This window comes from Leptonychotes weddellii, chromosome X (assembly GCF_054177405.1).
Source record: "Leptonychotes weddellii isolate Sample4059 chromosome X, ASM5417740v2, whole genome shotgun sequence".
Classification (NCBI taxonomy): Eukaryota; Metazoa; Chordata; class Mammalia; order Carnivora; family Phocidae; genus Leptonychotes; species Leptonychotes weddellii.
In genome coordinates, this window is record NC_138385.1 from 15493578 (window position 1) to 15506707 (window position 13130).

The following is a 13130-nucleotide window of genomic DNA, read 5'->3' on the forward strand; positions in this document are numbered from 1 at the left end:
CCCTTTGATTCTTTCCCCTCTAGCCCCACAGCTACTACCCTGGTGTCAGGGCTGGGCTAGGGTGAGGCCAGGGAGGTGCTTGGCTCTGCTGCAAAATTTAAGGGGATGCCCAAACCCTCACATTTTAAAAAGATTTATTTTTAAGTCATCTCTACACCCAATGTGGGGCTCGAAACTCCAACCCCGAGCTCAAGAGTCACATGCTCCACCTACTGAGCCAGCCACTCACCCCAAACCCTCACATTTTTAATGCAGTATTTTAAATATCCAAATGAATGCAAAAAATCTATAATGAACAAAATATCAGAAATTTAAGTACAAAATCTGACAGTGCCATTCCAAGCCATGTTGGAGCCTGAGGCAAAAAAAAAAAAAAAGTGTGTCCCTATATACATGTTTTTATGTATTTTTTTGACTATTATAAAAGTTTATTTAACAAAAAAGTTCAATATGAAAATGCACACAACCGGATTTTTATATTGTAGTAAAACAGGTACTATGGAGGGGATATGTGGAAACAGTTGATTTCTTCTGATGAACACACCCATTGTTTATACTCACTCCAAGGCTTCTAACATGATGATACTATTTCCTCGTATTACCACCATTCCAATATTGTTCTGTTGCCCACCAGTCGCCATCTCCACACATTCATCTATCACAAGATGCATAAACAGACCGAACCCCCGCAATATTCCCTGGACATGTCTGCCACCATTTAATTTCAAGTCCATAAATTTTTTCAACTCAGGAGGGTGAGCTTTGCTCATGGTGTCTACTCGGCGAGCTCAAAGATCTGTTTTTATGTATTTTTAAAGGTGTTTTTTCCCCAGAAGTAGATTTAGAAATTATCATTGATGTGTTTGTTTTAAATCCAATAACTTAAATTAAATTAAAACCTTGGGCGCCTGGCTGGCTCGGTCGGAAGAGCACACAACTCTTGATCTTGGGGTCGTGAGTTCGAGCCCCACATTGGGCATAGAGATTGTTCAAATAAATAAAATCCAAAAGAGTAAAATTATAATTAATAAATCCTGTTTGGGGCATAAATAAAATACTGAAGCCCAAAATAATGTTGGGAGTTTGAATATACCTACTTTTACATTTTTCAGTGTTTTTTTTTTCCAACTACTTTAAAGATTTTATTTTATTTATTTATTTGACAGAGAGAGAATGAGAGAGAGAGCACATGAGAGGGGGGAGGGTCAGAGGGAGAAGCAGACTCCCCGCCGAGCAGGGAGCCCGATGCGGGACTCGATCCCGGGATTCCAGGATCATGACCTGAGCCGAAGGCAGTCGCTTAACCAACTGAGCCACCCAGGCGCCCTCCAACTACTTTAGTTTCCATTTGGTGAGATAATTTTTCTGTTTTCCTTGCCTTGCCAAATTCATCCCAGCAGACCAGCACACATTTGTTTTAGAGAGAGAGCGTGAGGGGGGAGGGGCAGAGGGAGAAAGAGAAAATCCCAGGCAGATTCCCCGCTGAGCGTGGAGCCCCGATGCGGGGCTCGATCCTACCACCCTGAGATCATGACCCGAGCTGAAATCAAGAGCTGGATGCTCCACTGACTGAGCCACCCAGATGCCCCAAACCAGCAAACATTTATTAATTCCTACCTGTCCAGCACTGGGCTGGATCGTGGGGATGATACAAATACGAATAATGTAGAGCCGTTGCCTTGCAGGAGCTCGCGGTCTTCTAGAGAGTTCAGACCCCGCACCCCGGGGCTCCAGAAGAGGGAGAGGTTGCAGTAGGTTCTGCAGCTAGAGAAGACTACTTGGAAGAGTGGCAGTTTAGCTGGAAGCAGAATGTGCCAGAGCCTAGAGTCTGCAAGAGGGGGTGTGGACAGAGGGAACTGGAAGGAGATGAGACAGGAAGCGGAGGGGAGCCCAGAAAGAGACAATCTTGAAAGAGTAGTTGAGGAGGGACTCTCGAGTCGGACAGCTCTGGGTTCGACTCTGGGCGCCACCATTTCCTCCCTGAACAGTGATTTTTCCTCATTTTGCTTCCTTGTCAAGTGGGGGTGTGCTGGATATCCTCTGCATGCCCCCCCCCCCGCTTCTCTATCCTGCTCTGCTACCAGGATGCAGATCTTAATGGACTGCGTCAGCGGGCTCCTCTCCCCTCTGGCCTCCGGTCGGATTGGGCCAAGGGAGGCACTAGCTGGAGGCTGGGCATCAGGAGAGTGGGGGCAGTGTACTTCCTCACCTGGCTTCCTCCTTGCTTCGCGGGTGCAGGCCGTCTGCATCCCTCTCCTCACAGCCACCCACGGCTTTTTCAGGGCACACCCCCCGTCTTTTGCACCCCCAGCCTGGGGTGGTGAGGGCGCCCGGCTCATGCTAGCACCCTTGTGCTTCCACAGGCTTTGGGAGATTCCCTAACTCTGTCCACACTGTTACAAGTAGTCTCTTCATTAGAGTCCCCTTATTTACCTGTTTGGAAGGTGCCATCTCTTTTCTTCTGGCATGTGGCACGCAGTAAGTGCTCATTAAACGTTTGCCCTTATACTACACTGCCGAGATGAAAGCTTCTACGGTGAAGTCTCCTGCTAGAAGGCTCTGTCCTTTGCAAAGGTCCGCCTCGGGGGCCCTGCGTTAGCCTAGGTGTCAGCAAAATAGAACAAAGGATTCTCCATTCGAAGTCAGAAGCCGTGCCAGGGTAAACGTCACGATTGGCTTTCCCAACAGCCTGGCTCAGTGATGCCAGCCAGATAATTATTCCAGGCAATTTCTCCTGCCATTGTTCCCTTGGACTGGGTCCATCACTTTGTCACCTGGTGCAGAGGCCTCAGTGAGCGGTGTAGCAACATGCATTTCAAGCAGCTGTGTTTCCGTTTTTGTTTCTGTCTTTGGATCAGTGCAGGTCAGCCCTTCACTGCACTCACAGTCTATGAAATAAAGACCTCGTCTGAGGCCCCCTGGCCCTCCCCACTCCCTCCCATGTGTGGGTGCAGCAACGTCGGGATCTCAACCGTGGCACCGTCGGGCTCTGCGTCAGGGACCTCCCTGGATGGACTTGTGTGTTGTGTTGATCAGTCAATGCAGAGGAGTTTTATTTCTGAGAACGTTGTTGCATCAAGCCATAATCTGTGGCCTTGGTAGAGATATCACGCTGGCCTCCATTTTCCTCCTGAAGCTGCCGGAAATCCCAATCCTGTCCCCCTCCCTTCATTGTTGGTGTCATCACTGAAGACGCTGTTCCGAGAATGGTCCCTCTGATCTATCCTGTAAGTTTACAAAAGCTACAAACAGTGTTCTGAGATGATGTACATCAATTCCTCTGGGCGGGGGGGGTTATGGTTGTAACCATATGAAGCGTTGTGCTTAACACCTACTGCGCATCGATGCTGGGAGACTCCTGGTTTATTATCGGCGTGTCTGTCTTAGTGGCTTCTCATTAAAGCAGAGCTCGGTGTTGCTGCTCTGTCACCGCAGGATGTGGCCTCTGGGTCGCTCCGGTGGGTGTCCCCAGCTCTCTGGTAGGGCCTCCATTTCCCTCTCCGGAGACAAAGCCAAGGCCTTGGGACTCAGGCCTGACGCTTCTGTAACAATTTCAATTCTTCCTTAGGTCCCTTTGAAAAAACGGCTATACCCACACACGTGACTCGAGTGCAGGCTTATGAAAAGTAAACAGGCCCCCTTCGTTCCGGGGGTTGGGGGGAGTGCTGTTCAAACAGAATGCACACAGCTCGAGAGTGTCCAGCGCATCTACACGTTCATTAACATTCCGCTTCAGCCCATCGCCGTCTCAGCATTGTGTTTCTAGGCAAGTCCCTTTGTTTGCTGTGTCACTATGTCATCCTTCCACTGTTTGCTCCCTTTCTGGAATTGATGGACTTGGATTTCAATACGTGCTTCACTGCTACACGGGTTTGGAACCACAGCAGGATTATTTTTACCCCATTCTTTCATTCATTCATTCAGCTCCACGCCCAGCGTGGAGCCCAATGCTGGACCTGAACTCATGACCTTGAGATCAAGACCTGAGCTAAAATCAAGAGTCCGACGCTTAACCGATGGAGCCACCCAGGCACCCCCCCGCCCCGTTTATTTTTATTGTGAGCTTGAACCACTCTACTAAAAAATAAAAATAAAAAGACTCAGAACCGGATGCACATTCAATTCTATCTGTGTCACTCCAAGTTCACTTATGACCTGGGCTGATGCACGGACTGGGTTCCTGCAGCTCTGTAGTCAATGTGTACACACTGTTTCACTTAATGTTATTGTGTACACACATCATAGATAACAGAGCCCACATACTTGTCATCTCGAATGGCTGGAGAGAATTCTGCCACGGAAGCTCAGCACTTTAGAAGACATCAGATTTGCATCTTTCTCCACTTGTGGGTGGCACTTCAAAGTGTACGAGCTGTAGAGAGAGTTCTGCTTCTCTCTGGCCACGAGTCAATAACAAGACACAATATGAATTAAGTCACATCGGAAACAAAACTCAGCAAGTTGAATTTAATTAGTATATATTGTTACAGGGCAGTCTAGTCTCTCCTGGGTAAGGGCCTGATGTTGCCAGGCTCCAGTTATCATTTACTCAGCCGAGTGCAGAAGGTGTGATTCGAAACAAACCTGAGCTGTTTTGAAATGTGGTTCTAAGGGAGCTTGACTTTCATTTACCTTTGAGACGCCCACCTTCTGCTGGGTGCGTCGGCTTGGATCCTTTGCATTTGCACCACAGGGAACTGGATCGCCATTGTTTTCCCCTCCAAGCGTTCGTGTCTTTCTAATTTCCTGGTTCCTGTGGTCTGACAAAGCCTCACTGACCGTAAGCGCTGTGAGATGGACGTGTTACAAGCTGGCGAAATACTAGGTTCATTTCCCTCCCAGCAAGGGGTAGGTATACAGTCTCTTGCTGAGGGTGGACGAGTCCCCTGGATATGATCATTTAAGGCCATTCAGTGCCTTTTGACTTATCTACCTGTTTCAGCCCAATTCAACCTTGGGATAGCACACTTTGTATCTGTGGCAGATTCCAGTGCAGCACTAACATCTCTACCTTCTTGAAATAGCCAGGAGAAAGACTACCATTTGCACGGCAAATCGGGTGGATGAGAGAGGCCATTGACGGGTTTGTTCAGAAGAAACCGCTCGGTGGCTACGGGCTGCATTGTGTCCACAGTGATTGAGCACCTCACTTCAGAGCAGTGGCCCCAAAGGGTGCTCGGCCCCACAGTTGTCCGAAGCAACTGTCTTTTTAAGTAAGCACTACGCCCAACGTGGCGCTTCCACTCGTGACCCTGAGATCAAGAGCCGCGCGCTCTACCAACTGAGCCGCCCAGGCGCCCCGTGACGGCCTCTCCTAACAACTGGTTTACACTTACAAATCCCCTAGCTAGAGGCAGAAATGTGTTCCATGGGCAGATTACAGAATTAAGTGAAGTAGCCTACTGTGAAAACCAAGCCATGACCTTGGCCTCCTTTTAAACTCTGGTCTAAGCAGCTGAACTTACCAGTCACTGCTTATAAGCCATCCTTGCTACTGGAAAAACAATTCATGCACGTTTGCAGCTGATAACGGGATGTAATAACCCAATACAGTGGGTGGTCCAGGAAATCAATCTTTGCAAGTCTGAAAGAGGCAGTAACTAATGTGGTAGTCCTTTGCTTTTTTAGGGAGCTCTGTTTAGCATGGCTAGGAACCTTGCGCTAATAAGGTTTCACCCTTTATTTGCTTACTGAACTATGAATTCATTTGTTCAATGATTCATTCATTTGTTCATTCATTTACCAAATATTTATTAAGCACCTTATGTGTCCCAGGCACTGCACTAGGTTTAGAGGCTACAGAGGTAAATAAGGCAGTTTCTATTCTGGAGGGCCTCACGTGTTAATTACTACTACTACTACTAATTATATTACAATTGTTTTATTACTATTGCTATTATTATTGGATTATAGTGTGATAAATGCTAAACCAAGGCATATACACGTACTATGGGATCACAGATGAAGTAACTACTCTTGGGGCAGGAGGTGGTGAGGAAGGATGTCACAGACTTGGTGTTGAAGACTGTGTAGGAGTTCACTAAACAAAGAAAGTCAAGGATTCATTGGGTTATTGAGATCAGATAATTTTTCACTTTAATGCAACCAGAGAAGAAAGTTTTTCTTCTACTAAGAAAACAGGTTCATATTTTTTCTAATTTCATTTGTACCCATGTTCATTTACTCCTTCATTCATTCAATATATTTAAAATTTTTTCCAGTTTATTTATTTATCCATAATCGACCGTAACATGGTATTAGTTTAAGGCGTATGACATAATGATTTGATATATGTATATATTTGATAAATTGGATATATCCCAAAATGATTGCCACAATAAGTTTAGTTACCATCCATCACCTTATATAGTGACAAGGTTTTTTTCCTTATGATAAGAGCTTTTAAGATCTACTCTCTTAGCAACTTCCAAATATATAATATGGTATTGCTAACTCCAGTCATCATGCTGTATGTTACATCTCTAGAACTTATTTATTTTACAACTGCAAGTTTGTACCTATTGACCACCTCCATCCAATTCCCCCACCCCCGACCCCCTGCCTCTGGCAACCACCAATCTGATCTTTGTTTCTGTAAGATTGGGTTTTTTTCCCCCCGGATTCCACATATAAGTGAGACCATACAGTATTTTTCTTTCTCTGTCTGACTTATTTCACTTAGCATAAAGCCCTCACGGTCTACATTGTCACAAATGGCAGGATTTCCTTCATTTTCATGGCTTAATAGTATCCCATTGTGTGTGTGTGTTTTCTTTATCCATTCATCCAATGATGGACACCTAGGCTGTTTCCATGTGTTGGCTGTTGTGAATGATACTGCAAAGCAGATGGAGCACTTACTATTCACTGAGTATGTACTAGGGGCTATGGCCCTATTCTAGGTACTGAGGAAACAGCTCTAAAAAATTCAGACAAAAATTCCTGCCCTCTTAGAGCTTACCTTCTATTAGGTAAGGAGACAGACAACAAAGAAATGAACAAAAAAATCATATATATATATATATATATATATATATATATATAATAAGAAGAAGGTAATAAGTTAAAAGTTCTCTGAATAAAGTAGGAAAGAGATACAGGGAGTGGGTCACTCACACCTGATTATGGTGGTAAAAGAAGGCCTTGCTGAGAAGGTAACATTTGAGGAAAGAGGCAAGTCATGAGGCTATGGGGGAAGAGTGTTCTGGGTAGGCCCGTCAGTGTGACTGGAGCAGACTGGGAGGAGTGGTGGCAGGAAATGAGATCAGAGAGGTAGCAGGAGGTCAGGCCACGTAGAACCTTGTCAAATCTAGTAAGGTATCTGGCTTTTACACAGAGACGAGAAGCCCTTGGAAGCAATAAAATCATGGATGCTGGTTGAAAATTTGGCTCTCAGATGTTCCGGAAACTCCTGCAATGAAACAAGCATTAATATTTTCCGATGAGGGGCGCCGGGGGGTGCAGTCGGTTGAGTGTCCGACTCCTGGTTTTGGCTCAGGTCATGATCTCAGGGTCCTGAGATCAAGCCCCGTGTGGGGCTTTGTGCTCAGCAGGGAGTCTGCTTTTCCCTCTCCCTCTGCTCCTCATCCCTACTCCCTCTCTCTCTCTCATAAATAAATAAAATCTTAAAAAATATATTTTCCAGTGTAAACAATAAAGTATATTTTTAAAAGCTTTTTTTTTTGCAATGAGTTAAAAACTTCCTTAAAAAACTTTTCATAGGGCCGCCTGGGTGGCTCAGATGGTTAAGCGTCTGCCTTCAGCTCAGGTCCTGATCCCAGAGTCCTGGGATCGAGCCCCGCATCGGGCTCCTTGCTTGGCGGGGAGTCTGTTTCTCCCTCTCCCTCTGCCTGCTGTTCTCCCTGCTTGTGCTCTCTCTCTATCAAATAAATAAATAAAATCTTAAAAAAAAAAACTTTTCATAACGTTAAAAAATAAAGTTTTCATTAAAGTCATGATTTTAGACTATTTCATGCCATAACTCAGTGTTTCCCTTGATTATGGCTCCTGATTCTACTGCTCTGTCTGCCCCCTTCACCCCACATTTAGAAAGTGCCGAGATTACAGATGGCTGATGGGAGTGTGAGGTGCCTCACAGGAACATCACCCCCAAGGAAGGGGCACAGACAGCACAAATGGGGTGACTTGGCAGGGAGTGGGTGTTTGGGGGTCTTGATAGAGAAAAACGCTTGCAGAAGAATCCTTGAGGCTCCTTCTGAACCTCTGGGAAATACCCGTGACGAGACTTCTAAATACATAGACCTATGTATTTAAAGTTGGACAATGACAAGAGCCTATCCTTGAAGACTGTTACTGCTCAACATTGAATAATACTAACCTAGATTTCAGCCTGCTTTTTTTCCAACAAACAAAGAAAATGAAATGTAGTTCAAACATTCACATTTGGCCCTCCCTAAAGACACTAGAGATATTCCAGAACGGGCAGCTCTCTTCTGGGTATTTCTCTGAGTGGCCACTGAGTGGCAGTCCAGGGAAAATTATTATAAGCACAACCTTGCTGGATATATATTTATTAAACGGAAACTAACATGATGCTGAGGGTGGAAATTTTTTCTGCCCCTGGACTCTTCCGCTCTCTGAGTCCTGCTGTGGACCCACCGGAGGCAAAGGCAGGGTCATTTGTCAGTGGCCTGCCATTAGCGAAGGCCACACATCTTTCATGGCCCCTCTGGGGATGGGGTGAGGGTATCGGAAGCAGGTATGTGTTTATGTATATATGTGTAGGTCACGAACATTAATCTGCCAGTGCCGTTCAAATGGCACCTAGAGAGTTGCTCGTTTAGCTGCATAATGTGCTCTTTAAATAGAACTAAACCAATTTGGGAATGCAGCCCTATGCAGCAATTTGGTCGGGTGGTAGTGGGAGAGAGGGGAAAGGAATAATGCCGGCAGCATTTAAGAGTTGAGATGGAAATGGCAGGGAGGGGGCCAAAATGGAAGCTCTTGAAATGTACTATTGTTTACTTCTAGAAGTCCAAGCTATTTCTTGTTCCATTAGCTGGCCCCTGCTATCCTATTAAAATTGCCATGTCTTAGCGCTCTATCTCTGAATGCCACTCAAATCCCAGCATTTTGTGAGGTTCAATCCTTGGCTCTTTGCTTTTCTTCTATAGTCTTTCTCTGGGAGCTCTTGTTCACTATTATAAGGAGGACTCCCATTTCCAGCCCCAGTCCACCCCTAGAAGACACCTCAACTGGATGCCCCACAAATACCTCAACTAATATTAGCCCTGTTATGGGTGGATTTGTGTCCTCTTTAAATGCATATGTTGAAGTCCTAACTCCCAGTACCCCATAATGTGACTGTATTTGGAGATACGGTCTTTACAGAGGTAATTAGGTAAATTGAGGTCATTAGGATGGGCCCTAATCCAATACAGCTGGTGTCCTATAAGGACAAGCAGATTAGGACACAGACGTGCACAGAGGAAAGACCATGTGAAGACTGAGGGAGAAGATGGCCATTGACGGGCCGAGGAGAGAGGCCTCAGAAGAAACTAACCCCAGTGACACCTCAATCTCAGCCTTCTGCTTTCAGAACTGTGAGAAAATAAATTTCTGTTGTTTAAGCCACCCAGTCTGAGGCACTTCGTTATGGCGGCCCCAGCAAACAGATACAAGCCCCAAACACAACTCAGTTTCCCTACTTCTTAGTTGATGACACTTTACTCGGCCCAGGCAGTCATCTTAGTGTCCTCCCTCTCTTTTTCCTCTCCCTCCAAACCCCTTGCTATCCCCATATAATGGAACCCAAAGCTCTATTTATTCAGTCACTGAAACATCTCCCGAATCCATCTTCTCCATCCAGACCTCGCTTCCATTGTCTTAATTCAACCCACCTCATCATCCATCTGAACTGTGCAATGAATGGCTTCTTAAAGTATATTTTGGCTTTTCATCTCTCCCTTCCTCCATATACCCTTCACTCTATCACCATTTGGCCCTTTAGATGGGAGAAACGATAGCGTTGATGGTCTACTGACGGCAATAATGCAGTGGAGAAGGAGAGATGATGAGTCAGGTGAAATGGGAAGGGGTCTAGTATGCAAGTATGCTAGGGGCGTCTGGGTGGCTCAGGTGGTTGAGCGGCCAACTCTTGGTTTCGGCTCCGCTCATGATCTCTTGGTCATGGGATTGAGCCCCACATCCAGCTCCACACTTAGTGCAGAGTCTGTTTCAGATTCTCTCTCCCTCTCCCTCCCGCTCATTTCTCTCTCTCTCTCAAAATACATAAATAAAATCTTTAAAAAAAACCAGTATGCTAGTACCCAGGAGCAGTCTTCCATAAGAACACACACAGCTCATCTGCAGGAACAGAAAAGAAAGTAGAGAACATGGTACAGGTGTAGATAATGTGGTAGATTTGGTGGTGGGAGTGTAGAAGGTCTCTTCTGACTGCTGTTTTTTTTCTCCGTGGGAGAAGAAGCATGTTCGTCAATCAATCACCTGACAGTGAGAATAGTAAGGATAAGCAGTAAGCTTGAGAAAATTAGAGAAGTTATGAAATCATCGAGGCACATGGGAGAGAACTGGCCTGGGGAAGGAAAGAAGTAAGGAATAGTACATTTCAAGAGCTTCCATTTTGGCCCCCTCCCTGCCATTTCCATCTCAACTCTTAAATGCTGCCAGCATTATTCCTTTCCCTTCTCTCCTACTACCACCCGACCAAATTGCTGCCCAGATGCTGGGCAGTGCTGGACGTTTGTGGTCTTGGAGGTAAAGTGGGAGCAGTCAGCAGAACTTGGTGCTTTTCTCTAGCTAGAGTGGGCTGCACAGAGGCAGGTCCAGTGCTGTTGGAGAGTTAGCTCTCACCAGGTTGGGGGTTTGCCAGGTGAGAATAACAGGAATATGGAGGCCAGGAGATTGAAGAGGATGACCATAATGATGGACTGAAGAATTTATTTTTTTTAAGATTTTATTTATTTATTTATTTATTTATTCATGAGAGACAGAGAGAGAGAGAGAGAGAGAGGCAGAGGCAGAGGGAGAAGCAGGCTCCCCGCTGAGCAGGGAGCCCAACGCAGGGCTCGATCCCAGGATCCCGGGATCATGACCTGAGCCGAAGGCAGACGCTTAACCATCTGAGCCACCCAGGTGCCCCGGACTAGAGAATTTAATGCCAGGAAGGAAGTGAAGCTTTGAGGGGCCGAGGATCAGTGAACAGATGGTACGATCAGCAGACTTTAGGACACTGCGGTTGAGGGAGTTCCGGTTCAAAGACAAGGGAGCTGGAGGGTTAGGAGATGGTCCCCAGAGTGGGGAGCTTAAAAATGAGTTTGGGGTCAGTAGTGGCAGTGAGATTCTGGGGAGAGAGGTCAAGGCGGCTCGGAGACAAGATCATTGGTGGAGAGGAGTTCAAGGAGTGAGAGGCCAGAGTGGAGGAAGGATCATCTATATGTATATTAAAACCACTAAGAATGATGACTAGTATAGAGTTTTAGAGAGATTATGATCCCAGAGCTAAAACTGACATCAGAAACTTGTAGTTTGGGCCCTTTGGAAATGACAATTCTCCACCAATACCAAGCAAAGCCATCTACAATTTCTGACACTGTTGCTTCCAATATCTGTCACATTCCTCATTCTCACCACCTCTTGACTAAAGCCGAGACCTATCGGCTTTACTGCTCTGATACACAAAGCTTGGCTAACATGTCTCTAATTCCCAAAGCAACTACCTTCACCAGAATAGGAATTTTTATTCTAAAATTTCCCAAAGCATTAATCCAGCTTTTTAAAAACATTTAAATGTTTTCTTTTCTTTTCTTTTTTTTTTAAGATTTTATTTACTTGAGAGAGAGAGAGAGAGAGAATGAGCAGGGAGGAGGGGTAGAGGGAGAGGGAGAAGCAGACTCTCCGCGGAGCAGGGTTCCTGACGTGGGCTCCATTCCAGGACCCCCGATCCTGACCTGAGCCGGAAGCAGACACTTAACCCATTGAGCCACCCAGGTGCCCCTAAATGTTTTCAAATATAATGTGCCTTGGGCATTCACAGGCTTAACTTTCGAGATCTCTATGTTTAGGGGAAATCCAGGATGTCCACACCATGTCGTGATTTCCTGAGGTACAAGTCTGAACTTCATTCCCTACCGGGCTGAGGTGCAGAATAAGACAATGGTTGACCAACATGGGTTAAGTCGAGCCAACCGCCCAGATTCCCCAGCTCAGAACAGGAACGCCGATGAAGTCAAAACAATTTTGCTCCTGTCCACCCCTACCGCACACCGCGTAAAATAAAGGCCCTGAAAAGAAAGCCTACTGCTGGCGCTGGCAATGAAAGTGAGCAGAAATGAAGGGAATCTAAGAAGGCGGTGATTCTTTTGCAGAACACAGAGGCTTTGTGAGGCAAATCACATATCACAGTGATATTTCAGAATTTCAAGGACCTTCTGTACAGCTGTACAGAAGAAAGACAAATCTGCATATTCTTTCTCCAACACTTCCGCTTCGGAATAGGCAAAACATGTCCTCATAGCTATACCTCCCCAACACTACCCACCCCCAACACTTGCACTCTTTGCAAATCAAGTACAATAACAAACATTTGCTTTGTGTAAGAAAAATTAAAACCACAACCAGTTGGCTCTTCCTCTACCTGTAACAGTAGGTTTCCCTCTTACGGAGATTAGGATAAAACTAGAAATTTTGGTGTCTTAGTCAAGCTTGTTAAAATAGGATTCTCCTTGTACAGGCAAATGTCACAAAGGCCAGAGAAAGATTTAGGTCAAATGGACGAGGACTTTAATTATCAACCGTGCACGTTTTCAGCTCCTAGAGCCTTCTGTGAAACCCCAGGCTGCTTGCCCCAGGTAACTACTCTATTATTGAAGTGAGTTGGAGATGATTCCTCAGGGAGAAATTATAATTGGAAGTGTCATTTATCTTAAACTTCTATCCTAAAAGACAAGATCCTGGGCACAAAGCCAAGAACCCCATATATTTAGAACATTTTTAAAACCCTTGAACAAGGAAGCATGCTTCAGTGCAAGTTTAATGTTCAGGGTTCTCTTGAGACATTTTTAAAAGGAGGGCAAATAATAGATACTTAAGTTTATTTTAATGATATCTTTGTGGAAGTCCCTAAGGTCCCTTCCAGCCCTAAGATCCTG

The 13130-nt window shown here is 45.5% G+C and overlaps 1 pseudogene; it reads right to left on the bottom strand.

Moving 5' to 3' along the window:
* Positions 1–527: 527 nt before the first annotated feature.
* LOC115942888 (small nuclear ribonucleoprotein G pseudogene) lies at positions 528–770 on the bottom strand (annotated as a pseudogene).
* Between the last annotated feature and the right edge of the window lie 12360 nt (positions 771–13130).